The sequence below is a fragment of the Sinocyclocheilus anshuiensis genome, unplaced genomic scaffold, assembly GCF_001515605.1.
Source record: "Sinocyclocheilus anshuiensis isolate Anshui unplaced genomic scaffold, SAMN03320099.WGS_v1.1 scaffold122, whole genome shotgun sequence".
Classification (NCBI taxonomy): domain Eukaryota; kingdom Metazoa; phylum Chordata; class Actinopteri; order Cypriniformes; family Cyprinidae; genus Sinocyclocheilus; species Sinocyclocheilus anshuiensis.
Window position 1 is genome coordinate 1,933,282 of NW_015544153.1, and position 11,862 is coordinate 1,945,143.

Below are 11,862 nucleotides of genomic sequence, written 5' to 3' on the forward strand. Positions count from 1 at the left end.
TCAAACAGTGTCGCGTTCCGAACGTTGTTTAAGCGACATACACCGGTATTGCAGTATTTTAAAAATTCATATCATAACAAAAATAAACACCAGTATTCGGTATGAACCGGTATACCGCCCGCAGCACTACCAAAAATTCTTACTGACCCAGATTCTTAAAGGGTAGTGTACCTAAATATAATAAAGAAAAAAACTAAACTATGTACTGAAATCTTGTGGCTGTATATTTGCTGTCCTTGAAGGGGACTTTGGTGACCGTTACTGTGGGACAGATGGTGCTTCATCATGAAAGAACATCAAAAACCACATAGCTGCTCATCAGAGGTTTGACACTTTGTTCAAGCAATTCAAGCAGTTGTGACTAGCGAGGATCAACACTTACTGTAATTTTATAAAACCAGCCAGGAACAAAAATAGATTTGCCAGCACACTCATGAGGCGCAGTATTTTGTAGCACTTCATTTTATGACCGTATGTTCATGATAGGATCTAAAACAGTAAAATGTTTTATTAATATTTTAGAGGACTGTTTGTTCCTTAAACACTGTCACAATAGTTCAAAATGTTCAAACTGGACACTTTTATACATTAATAAGAATTAATTTGTATAAATATACAAATGAATGAATGGCTGGACCCCTTTGGCTGTTTATTGGTTTTACACATTCAACAGAAAATAATTTTTGGAAAACACTTGATAATGCCTCAATCATTTAAATGCATTGTTTATTTCCCTCAATTTAACAAACTCTACAATTTCAATTTCTATTTGATCATTCTTGAGGTAGCTCAGAGGGAGCAGGGTGGAAGTTTTTTTCACATGTGCTGCTGCAACATTAACAACAGGGGGCAGTACTTCACTCCTCCTGTCTCATTGTGATTTTGCATGTTCAGTAAGGACATTCAAAATGCAACTATGGAACTAAAATGCATTTGGGAAACATTTGTTGTTCACTTAAGAGTTTAGAGACAATAAACCCAAACTGTTTCTACAATCTTAATAAAAGATAATTAATGAATTGAAAAAAATCGGTTGGAATTGAATAATGAATAACCAAGTACAGGAAAAGTGTAGAGATAGTTAGAAGTTAGAAGTTGTTAAAGAAAAAAATGCCATAAAATGTTAGAAAAGATGGAGGTGGCATCTATTTCTACAAAATGGAGAAAACTTGGCATAAACAAGTCTTTTTTAAGATCAGTCTGTTTTTACCAAATTAGTCAACTGGAAACAAAGGGCAGCTACTAAAGAATTAACCTTGAATGCTTGGATGAAATTAACCAGACATCATCATCTCTTAAGCATTTCACAGATATGACCTATTTGGCTTGAGAATGGCCAGAATCTGACCATCTGCATTTAGGGAAAAAATCAGCAACTTTATTTTCCAGTAAACCCACAGCTATGAAGTAGTTCCAGGTCTGTTGACCACATTACAGTTCAGTATCACTTCACCAAACTATTTCAGTTATTTCAAAGGTCCTTATGGCCTACAACAGCAGATGGAAACCCACAGACACTGATCAAGGAAACAAATATGACAAACAAAAGGATAAAAGACAATTTCTGTGTTTTCCAACTACATTGCCTTTTATTACCTATAGAAAACATGCTTTTTTCTGTGCACGCACCCACATATAGACACACCCTCAGATGGAAAACGCTCCGGTTACTATGTAACCTCGGTTCCCTGAGATAAGGGAACGAGCATTGCCTTAACACGTTTTGGGGAAACTCCTGTTTACTCTGATACTGAACAGTGTTAATTTTGACAGCAAATTTTGATTTAGTTTTATTCATAGTCTTTTGACTAAAATGCCATTTAGTTTCAGTCATATTTTAGTCATCTGAATTTCATCATATTTTAGTCATCTGAATTGTTTTTAGTTTTAGTCTAGTTTTAGTCGACTAAATATCATAAGATTTTAGTCGGCTAAAATCTAATGGGTTTAGTTAGTGTAATGCATTTATTAAGCATTTCTCTACAATTTCCAAACTCATTATATAGGTTTGATATTAAGGTTTTATCCTGATAGACACCGATTTACCTGCTGTGACACACAACATGCCTTTATGTTAAAATGAAATAAAACCACTTCTCATAAAGAACAAGAACATGGTCTTCTTTTTAATTAAATACCAATGGTTATATAAGCTAATTATGCATTCTTTATAGCAACTTGTTTACCATATTCTTCATTCTTTCAAGCAGACATATTTATTTCTATAAATAAATTTAGATTAATCTTTAAGGCTACTAAAGTTTTTCAGTCAAGAGCAGTGTGTGATTTTCTGTATTTCTGTTGTTGCTTGATTAACATCAATGACTCGGACAATAGCAACTAAATTAGGCTGCTGTCCCTTTAAAACTGAATGCACGGCTGCAATGGATGCAATGTACTGATACACGTTCTTCCTACTGTTTACGTTCACTTAAGACGTAATCATCTGTGTGTACGTGAATACTCATCAAAACGGACAATTTGACATAATTTTGTGTGTAATTCTCCGTTCATGCGACTTGAAAGAGCACTCGCACGCTGTGAGACGCGCTTTGTGTGTATAGTGTCTGCGCTCAGAAAACCGGACCGAATTGAGCTCTCTCTTGCATCGTCAGATTTATCCATATGTCTGCTCTTCTCTTACTCCCACATATTGACATTTTTTGAACCTTTTATGCGACGTGCAGCAAGTGCATTTTAGCTTATGTCCCGCCGGTTCATATGTACGCATAACCTCTGAACCACGCAGCAGATTCATTCTGAATGAATCTCATCCCAAATCGTCCGTCAGGTAGATTAAGCGGACAAGTTATAAAATCTGGTGAAGGTAGACAGTGACCAATAGAAATTCCGCTGGACCAAGCCCAGGAGGAGGACACTGTAAGCCCACTGAGGTGTAAGCCAGGGCTATAGCATCCACTATCCAGTGAGATAGTCTCTGCTTCGTGACTGGCAGCCCTTTAGAGTGGCCTCCGAAGCATACAAAGAGCTGCTATGAGTGCCAAAACTGGCCAGAGCACTCAACATACACTCTTAAGGGCCCGAACTGGGCAGAGTGGATTAGGACCCTGCTCACCTTCTTAATTGGGGAGTGCTAGAAGGGTGATGACTTGTGCTCTAAATGGAGTGGAGAGCACTTTTGGCACGTAGCCATGTCTTGGCTTGAGGACGACTCTACAGTTGTTAGGCCCAAACTCAAGACATGAAGCACTGACTGACAGTGCTTGCAAGTCACCCACTCACTTGACTGACGCTAAAGCCAGAAGGAGGGCGGTCTTAAGTGACAGGGGCCGCAAGTCAAGCTACATTGCCTCTGGACAGCATGTCTGCTCCCTGGTTCAGTCTGCCCGGCACATGAACTGCTCTCAGCGAGATGAGTTTGCCCTGTGTCCATAAAAGGAGGCATCGAGCCAACCTGTAGAGGGAGCATGAACTGAGACTGTCTAGATGATTTATAAAGGCTACCACCGCCATGCTGTCCGAACGGACCAGGACGTGGTGCCCCTTTAAGGCCGGCAGGAAGGTTTTTAGGGCTAGAAAAACCACCATCATCTCGAGGCAGTTGATGTGTAAGCGTTGCTCCAGGTTTGACCAGGAGCTGAATGCTGGTCTGCCCTCATACAGAGCTCCCCAACCGGAGTTGGAGGCATCTGTCATCACCACCTTCCTCCTGGAGGCCAGTTCCAGTGGGACGCCTAAATTGAAACAGGCGAGGACTTTTCCAAGGGGCCACAGCTCTGATACAGCGGTGGGTTACCCTGAGATGAAAACATCCCAGCCACCAAGCGTGGGACGGGACATGGGCTTTGAGCCAATACTGGAGGGGCCACATGTGAAGCAGGCCCAGAGGAATCACAGAGGAAGCTGCCAACATGAGGCCGAGCATCCTCTGGAAAGCCCTGAGGGGATGTGAAGTCCCCAGCTTGATTGCTAGCTGCTGAACTATCAGGGAGTGTTCCGGCATAATCCATGCCTGTATCTGGGCAGAATCGATAACTGTCCCCAGAAAGACTACTCGCTGGCTGGGAGACAAAGAGCTCTTGGTTAAATAGATTTTTAACCCAAGGTAATTCAAGATGCGGATTCCCATCTGTCTCAGGGGGGAGAGAGACGCGTCTACATGCTTCGTAAAAGTGCATGGGGCCAGAGACAGTCCGATTGGCAGGACTGTGATGGGGGCTATCTGGATGTGAAAGTAAGTATCTTTCAGATCCACTGACAAAACACGGTCCCTGGGGCATACTTACGAGGGGATCTGTTTCAAAGTCAGCATCTTGAACGGCCGTCTCATGAGCGAGCGATTCAGATGACTGAGATCTAGAATGGGCCTGAGCTTTTTCACCACAAGGACGTAGCGGCTGCAAAAGGCCGACTCACTGTTCGCTAAAGGAACCATTTCTATGGCTCCCTTTGCAAGCAGTGTTTGCACTGTGTGCAAGCAGTGTTTGCACAGTGTTTGTGCCGAAGTTTGAATAATACCTCTGAAGCGAGGCAGCCTGTGAGCAAACTGAATTGAGTTCAAGTTGAAGTTCAAGTTGAGCTTTATTGTCATTCTGCTACATGTGGGGACATACAGTGGAACGAAATGTCATGCCTCACAGGACCACGGTGCTACATAAATACAGGCATACAACAATGAAGTAAAACAGTAAAACCTATACACAACTAGCCTACTGACTGATTTTGACTATAAATATACTATATATATAAATGTTTACCTATACATAAATAAAAAAAAAATACAAACTATACGAATGCTTCACAAAAACACTGTAGCTATACACAACTAACCTACTGACAGATTTTGACTATGAATATACTATATATAAATGTTTACCTATACATAAATAAAAAAAAAATACAAACTATACGAACAAGGTAACGAGTAACCTTGTTCTATGATGTTTAGAACCTAATTTGACACATCCAGGATAGCTTTCTAAGGCAGATGGCAAGTGAAGTGCAAGTGATTGCATTTGGATTAGGATGGCTTCTGAGGCTCAGGGTCCAGCGTCTCTCTGAGGCGGGGACCTTGACACCTAGGAAACAGGTAGCGTTTCGCTGTCCAGTGGCGCTGCTGAAGCCCAGGCACAGACTTAGGCTGGGGATGAGGCGGCACTGGCTTGGCAGGCTGCTGAGCGGATCCGCACTGAGCGGATGGAGCCTTCTGGCAACTTGAAACAGCTGCCACACTGGACCACTTTGGCAGGAAGTGACACATTGCCTGCAGTGACTTCTATGCCGCTGTAAACCACCCTGCAAACCCATCCACAGCAGGGCCTTCCTTTGGAAGAGACTGGCAAGTCTCTGGTGAGTTAGATTCAGCCAAAGGTCCAGCACCACCAAGTTGGCCATGGCCTTGTCAATCGCCTGTGCTGTGCCAGTTGCTGTGCACAGCTCTCTGAAGGCATCAGAACTTTGGCCAGACTCGTCCATGTTGCGGTGAAGCTTGACCTGGAACACTTGGAGCACTGCCATCGTGTGAAGCGCTGAGTCAGCCTGGCCAGCCTGGCCAGCCGCCGAATAAGTGACGTGACATGTGATATGTGGCCAAGTATGGTGACCCATACTTGGAATTAGTGCTCTGCATTTAACCCATCCTAAGTGCACACACACAGCAGTGAACACACACACCGTGAACACACACCTGGAGCAGTGGGCAGCCATTTATGCTGCGGCGCCCGGGGAGCAGTTGGGGGTTCGGTGCCTTGCTCAAGGGCACCTCAGTCGTGGTATTGAAGGTGGAAGAGAGCGCTGTACATTCACTCCCCCCACCTACAATCCCTGCCGGTACGAGATTCGAACCCGCAACCTTTGGGTTACGAGTCCGACTCTCTAAGGCCACGACTTCCCCAACTATATAAGTCCTGTTTGCTAGGGCTGAGGTAGTCCTGCAGGGCTTAGATGGATGTGCTGCATGGGCTTTTAACCCCAGGGCCGATGGAGGGCACAGTTGTGCAGCGACTGCTTCTTCCAGAGAGGGGAGCTTGCTGTAACCTCATTCTTCAGCGCCGTCAACAATGGTGAGAGAGGCAGAATTGGAGGGATTAACACGTGCCGAGTAGGGGGCGGTTCCTCATGAACTGCAATAAGGAACGGGGCGGGCCGCTGGTGGGCGGATTGTTGACAGTGCCCTTTCAGGAACCACTCATCAAGGAGGCCAACCAAGCCAGGCTGAGATCCTCAGCTAGCTGGTCGCAGGCCGGGTAGGATCACCTTTGTGGAAGAAGCCAATCCGCGAGCAGAGAAGGGCGAGACTCATGTTTTCACAGTGAGAACATTCTGTGAGCCTCGGAGACACACTCTCCATGCCCATCTGCATCGTGCAGGGGTTCCATGCATGAGCCACACTCACTGTGCGACATTTGCAACAACGTTGCAGTGGAAATTTGCTCAGAAAATATGCTCTTTTAAAAGCCGGATGGCCGCAGGGGAAGGCGTCGTGCGTCACAGTGGTGAGCAGGAGGCTAAGCTTCTTTCTTTTCTTCGGCTTCTTGCTTGCAGCGCCAGCAAGAAGATGATCTTTGTCACTAAAGGAGAAAATTCTGACAAAATGGCACTCAGAGCTGACTTGTATAGCAGTTGGCTCCACCCCTTTTGGAGGGTTGAAGCACCATTGGTTCGTGCAGCTACACAAACGTGATCAAATCAGGCTTCAGTAACAGAGTAAACAGGAGTTACCCCATAGCATGTTAACACAACGGAAGAGATCATTCAAAATAGAACATACACATGCACATTAGACATGCACATACATGTTGTCAGCGCTGATCCGCGAATTGATCTTTTTTTTTCGATAAAATAGCTAGCAACTGGAAAACTAGTAGTAACACCACTGTTGTTGAAAAGTTTAAACTTACAACTAAGCTATTAGTGACACTGTTGACATCCACACAGATTCAGGTAATTCACACAGGGTAATTTCTCTTTATTTTTTATGGTTTAATGTTAAAGGAACACGCCACTATTTTTGAAAATAGGCTCATTTTCCAACTTCCCTAGAGTTAAACAGTTGAGTTTTACCGTTTTCGAATCCATTCAGCCGATCTCCGTGTCTGGCGTTAGCACTTTTAGCTTCAGCTTAGCATAGATAATTGAATCTGATTTGACCGTTAGCATCTCGCTCAAAAATGACCAAAGAGTTTCGATATTTTTCCTATTTCAAAGTTGACTACTATTTTTAGGCACTGCGTAATATCATTGCGCCTGCTGCACCCATGGTACGGCAGCAAAGTTCCTTGATTATTACACTGGAATGAGAGTATAGTTCCTAGCCATATCGGCCTAGAAAATCGCAACATTTCATTTTCCGTCGGTCTTAGTACACAATGTAACTACAGAAGAGTCAAGTTTTAAATAGGAAAAATATCGAAACTCTTTGGTCATTTTTGAGCGAGATGCTAACGGTCTAATCAGATTCAATGATCTATGCTAAGCTACAGCTAAAAGTGCTACCGCCAGACCCGCGTAATATCATTGCGCCTGCTGCACCCATGGTACGGCAGCAAAGTTCACTGTTTAACTCTAGGGGAGTTGGAAAATGAGCCTATTTTCAAAAATAGTGTCATGTTTCTTTAAAGAAGAACAGCACTTGATCCTTATGGGGCTCTGGGAGTACCTAAGACAGAAAAGTTTGGAAACACTGCATTAAAAATTTTACTTCTCTCCACATTTTGAAATGGCAGTACAATACATGTTATGTTACATATATTCCCCTGAAAATATTTAATGTGGAATAATTCAAAGGGGGTGAATACATTTGAAGGCACTGTACAATGCTGACATTGTATAGACTCCTATAGAGACTGTGTTGTATTCTCACTAGTTTGCTACAACATGCAGACCCTTTCTTCAATGTTGCTGGAGATCTAAATCATGGGTGACATCTTGACATAGCAGAGCTCTTCATACATGCTGGATTCGCCTAGACAACAAACTGGTCTGCGACTGCAGCCTCAAGGTTAACCTGTTACTATGGAAACAAGTCAGCCAATAAAAAAACAGCAGACGGTTGCTATGTTGACTGCACCCTTTTTGTTTTAAGGATGACCTATTTTTTTTTTCCAGAGCAAGTCAGATGCAAGCTTGTGACACTCTCACAGATAAAACACATGCAGGGACACAGTAAGAGAGGTAGGAAAACAAGTTACATTTTTACAAACACAAGTTCATTATGTTCTAGTAGAGGATTTGAATGAAATAAAAAAAACCTATGACCTCCTCCATCTGTTTGTAATGTAATCTTACTGTGAAATGCGATGAGATTTTGTCTCAATGGAGGGGAATTCTTAAATACCATACCATGACAGTGAGGCAGTTGTCATAGGAACAGCATGTACCACAGTGAAAGGCTGATGTGACTGCAGCTTCAATGGCTAATTAGGGTAAACAAAGAACTCTAATGCAATCACTCATCTACCTGAGTGTATAAACTAATCAAAGCCGGTTTATTCAGAGCCTAATCACATCCAGATTTAGAATGAGAAATGTCCTCTGGAATATTTGCTGAACCTTTTGCATTGATGCCTACAGACATCACAAAATGCAAATCGAACACAGGCACACATCTGTTTCATTTCTAAGTAAGTCAGAGAAGCAAGACTTTTGCCTATGTGAGATCTCATGTCTGTGAATCTCTTTGTTGCTGTTTAAATCCATAGTTCTTTTTAAATATCCTTATTAATACTGAACTAAGAAATATTTAGTTCCTCTTTTGCCATTCATTTGTCCCCAGAGACAGAAATATTTACTGTAAACAAATCTGCACGTTCTTACAGATAACAGAAACATTTTATTTTTTAATTTAATTTAATTTAATTTTAATTTAAAGCAAAACACCAGAAATCTAATTAAAATTAGATTTTAATGCTTCTCAGTATGAGTGATCAGATCACAAGGTTCACTTAACTGTGGTAGTTGCAAATAAATATAGTATATTCCACCCTTTCTGATTTTTAATGCTATTGTCTGCGACAAATGTTTTCAGATGAGGATGCTGCACTCATGAAAAACCTTAGAGAAACATCCATTGCTAAAATCTTGTGCATAGTGTTTGTGTTGTTACTCTGACAACCAATGTGAATGCACACTTATAAGTATCATATAATTGTAGTTAGCACTACAAATGTGTTTACCAAAAAAATTAATTGTTCCGGTAAGCGTCCACCACAATCTCATAGCAATTCATAAGTATTTCAAACTATAATTCATATGAATTCATACAATCTCATTTGTGTTTCCATAAGACCTGCTTAAATCCCACTGATAGTTAGGTTTAAAGGTAGGGTTGGGGTGAATCTTCATGTTTACTTCTTTCAAAAGTGTACATTTTCATACGCTTCACATTATACAAATTCATATGTAATCGGCACCATGTAAAATTCTTACATTTTTTCTTGAGATCATACTGTCTTAGCACTTAGTGGTATTGTCTCTTTAGAAAATTAATAGATGGCTTATTGTGAGAAAACACTATGTAAATGCTATATGCTTTGTGTTTTTTGAAGTGCTACTTTATTTAAAAAAGTATAAACTTGACCCGACATTTTATGAATAGTCATTTTGATATAAAAACATTACAATCTTTTGCACATTAGTAATTAATTACACAGCTTTAATACACACCACCCTGTTGTTTGATAAGCAAACGCACAACATTAGCTGCCACACTAAACTCAAATGATCTTTGAGATACACAGTATAGCTAAAATTATGTGGAAAACAAAAAATCCCAAAGCACATAATCAAAACTCACAGAGATACTGCTGAGATAATTTTTCACCAGAGAAAAATCATTCCAAAAGGACAACCGGAAAGAAACAAATACTTTCAGGAACACCAAGAGCAAATTCCCTCCCCCCTTTTATGCATTTTCTTCTGTAATTCTTCTTGTAACATATTTACAACATTGCACCAATGTTTGATAGCAACGAGGGCTTAGACAAGCGGCTTGATTATATTTGGTTGACCTGAGCCCCTTTATGTGCGCTCCAGTCATTTGGGATAATTTAATCCAGATCACATTAGAATCAGATTCAAAGACATTAAGAGACAGTGGCCAAAGTCCACATATCATAGATATTTTGACATTGTCCACTGGTGAAGCTTGTCACTATTTGTCTATTTACTATTAGACTATTTGTTACTATTTACAGAAACATCCTGACTGTTTCTGAAATGATGGGGGAAAGGGATTGTCTATGATACATTTCTTCTGACCAATTGTGTTATATTCCTAACTGTCCAGTTTTTTATTTAGAGAGTCCTCCTCGAGTCCTCATTGGTCTCCCCAGTCCTGAAGCGATTCACTTCACTTTGTGCTCTTTCTCAGATGAAGAAAAAGGCATATAAATCAAACAATCCACCGACAACAGCAAGAAATAAACCATTCTCTGATACCACAGGACAGTGCTAGTTTCACTTTTCTTTCTTCTCTTTTTTTTTATCCCTTTACAAGGGTATTTTTTTTCTTGAAAGCATGCATCTTTTTAATCAGGCAAAGTGCATAAACAGTATTGACAAAGAAAAACACTTACTTTACCGCATTGAAGTGCTGTGGTGACTTATGTGACAGTTTGAATTGATGTGTGACCAAAACAAGAAAATAACATGAAAAGACATTTGGGGGTCATAACATTTTGTGTGCAATTATTTAATATTTTTGTTCACTGTCCCTGAGCTTTTGCTTATTCTCTCCATGATCTTGCTTTATTGACAATTGCAATTTACAATCTATTACTTTTAACAGATTTTAAATGTACTCTTCAATTTCATAAGTGCACTGTCTCAGACAGATTACATGCTAAAGCATGAGATATTTGTGCTTAAGAAAATACTTTCTTGGCGTACAGGATCTGTTTGACCAATTGAATTAGAATTTGTTTTTTTTACATAAATAGAGGCTGTGACATTACAAAAATAGGGCCATGTGTTTCCTAAAGCTTTTAGGTAATAGTTAGCGTTTAGCCATTTTAAAATAGGGCTCTTCTATGAACAGATTAAATAAAGGCTTTTTGTCAATATATGATATTTTGCTTGGCAATAGCTTTTGACTGGCTTTCTAATAATGTTCACTTTCTGCATATAATTTTTGTTTAAAAACAGGGAATGGTACTTTGCTAAGGGCATCTAACCAAATAATTTTTTTCCTTCTTCTCAGAGGGCCATGGGAACACTATTAAACTGTGCTTCTTATCAGGTTACTTTTGTAATAGACTTGTGCTCTATGTTTTTCTACTTTGGGATTTTCTAGGTATCAAATGCAAGTTTGACCCGCAATTCCGATGGTCACTTTGTCCTTAACTACAGCATGTAATGACAAAAAAACAAGAATTTCCTCTACAGGAATGCTACTGTCGGTTATGATATGTTGTGTCTGTTGTGATATGTCGTGGCTGGTGACTATTTTTCTTCGTGATAGAGGCGTGTAACTAATCGAAATCATTTTGTTTGGATTTTCACGTAAGCATTCTGTCGTTGTTGTGCTGCGAGAATACTGACCGTTAACTAGACTTACAAAACTCAATTAATGCTCAACTAATACTTGGAACCCATGTAAAATATATAGCAGTGGTGCAATGCGTGTATCCCATTGGGTTACAACACGCACACGTGTCCCTATTCAAGATTCAAGCCCCAGAGCGGAAAGTTCCCTTCCCCAGAGCACACCCTACAAGCCAGTGACATACATCTCCATGCCATCATTAAAAGTAAAGATGGTGGTTGTGCTGGAGGTGGCCGAGCCCTGCTTCAGGTCAGGGATGCTCTCGTACAGGCTCTCCCCGGGAATCAGCATTGTTTTGGCTGGGAGATGCTGCAGTTTGGGGGTCTGCTGGGGGGGTGGCGGGGGGGGCGGTGGTTGTT

General features: G+C 41.0%; 1 pseudogene; it reads right to left on the bottom strand.

Annotated features, from left to right (window-relative positions):
* Positions 1 to 7,598: 7,598 nt before the first annotated feature.
* Positions 7,599 to 11,862, bottom strand: part of LOC107695224 (uncharacterized) — a 13,329-nt pseudogene continuing 9,065 nt past the window's right edge.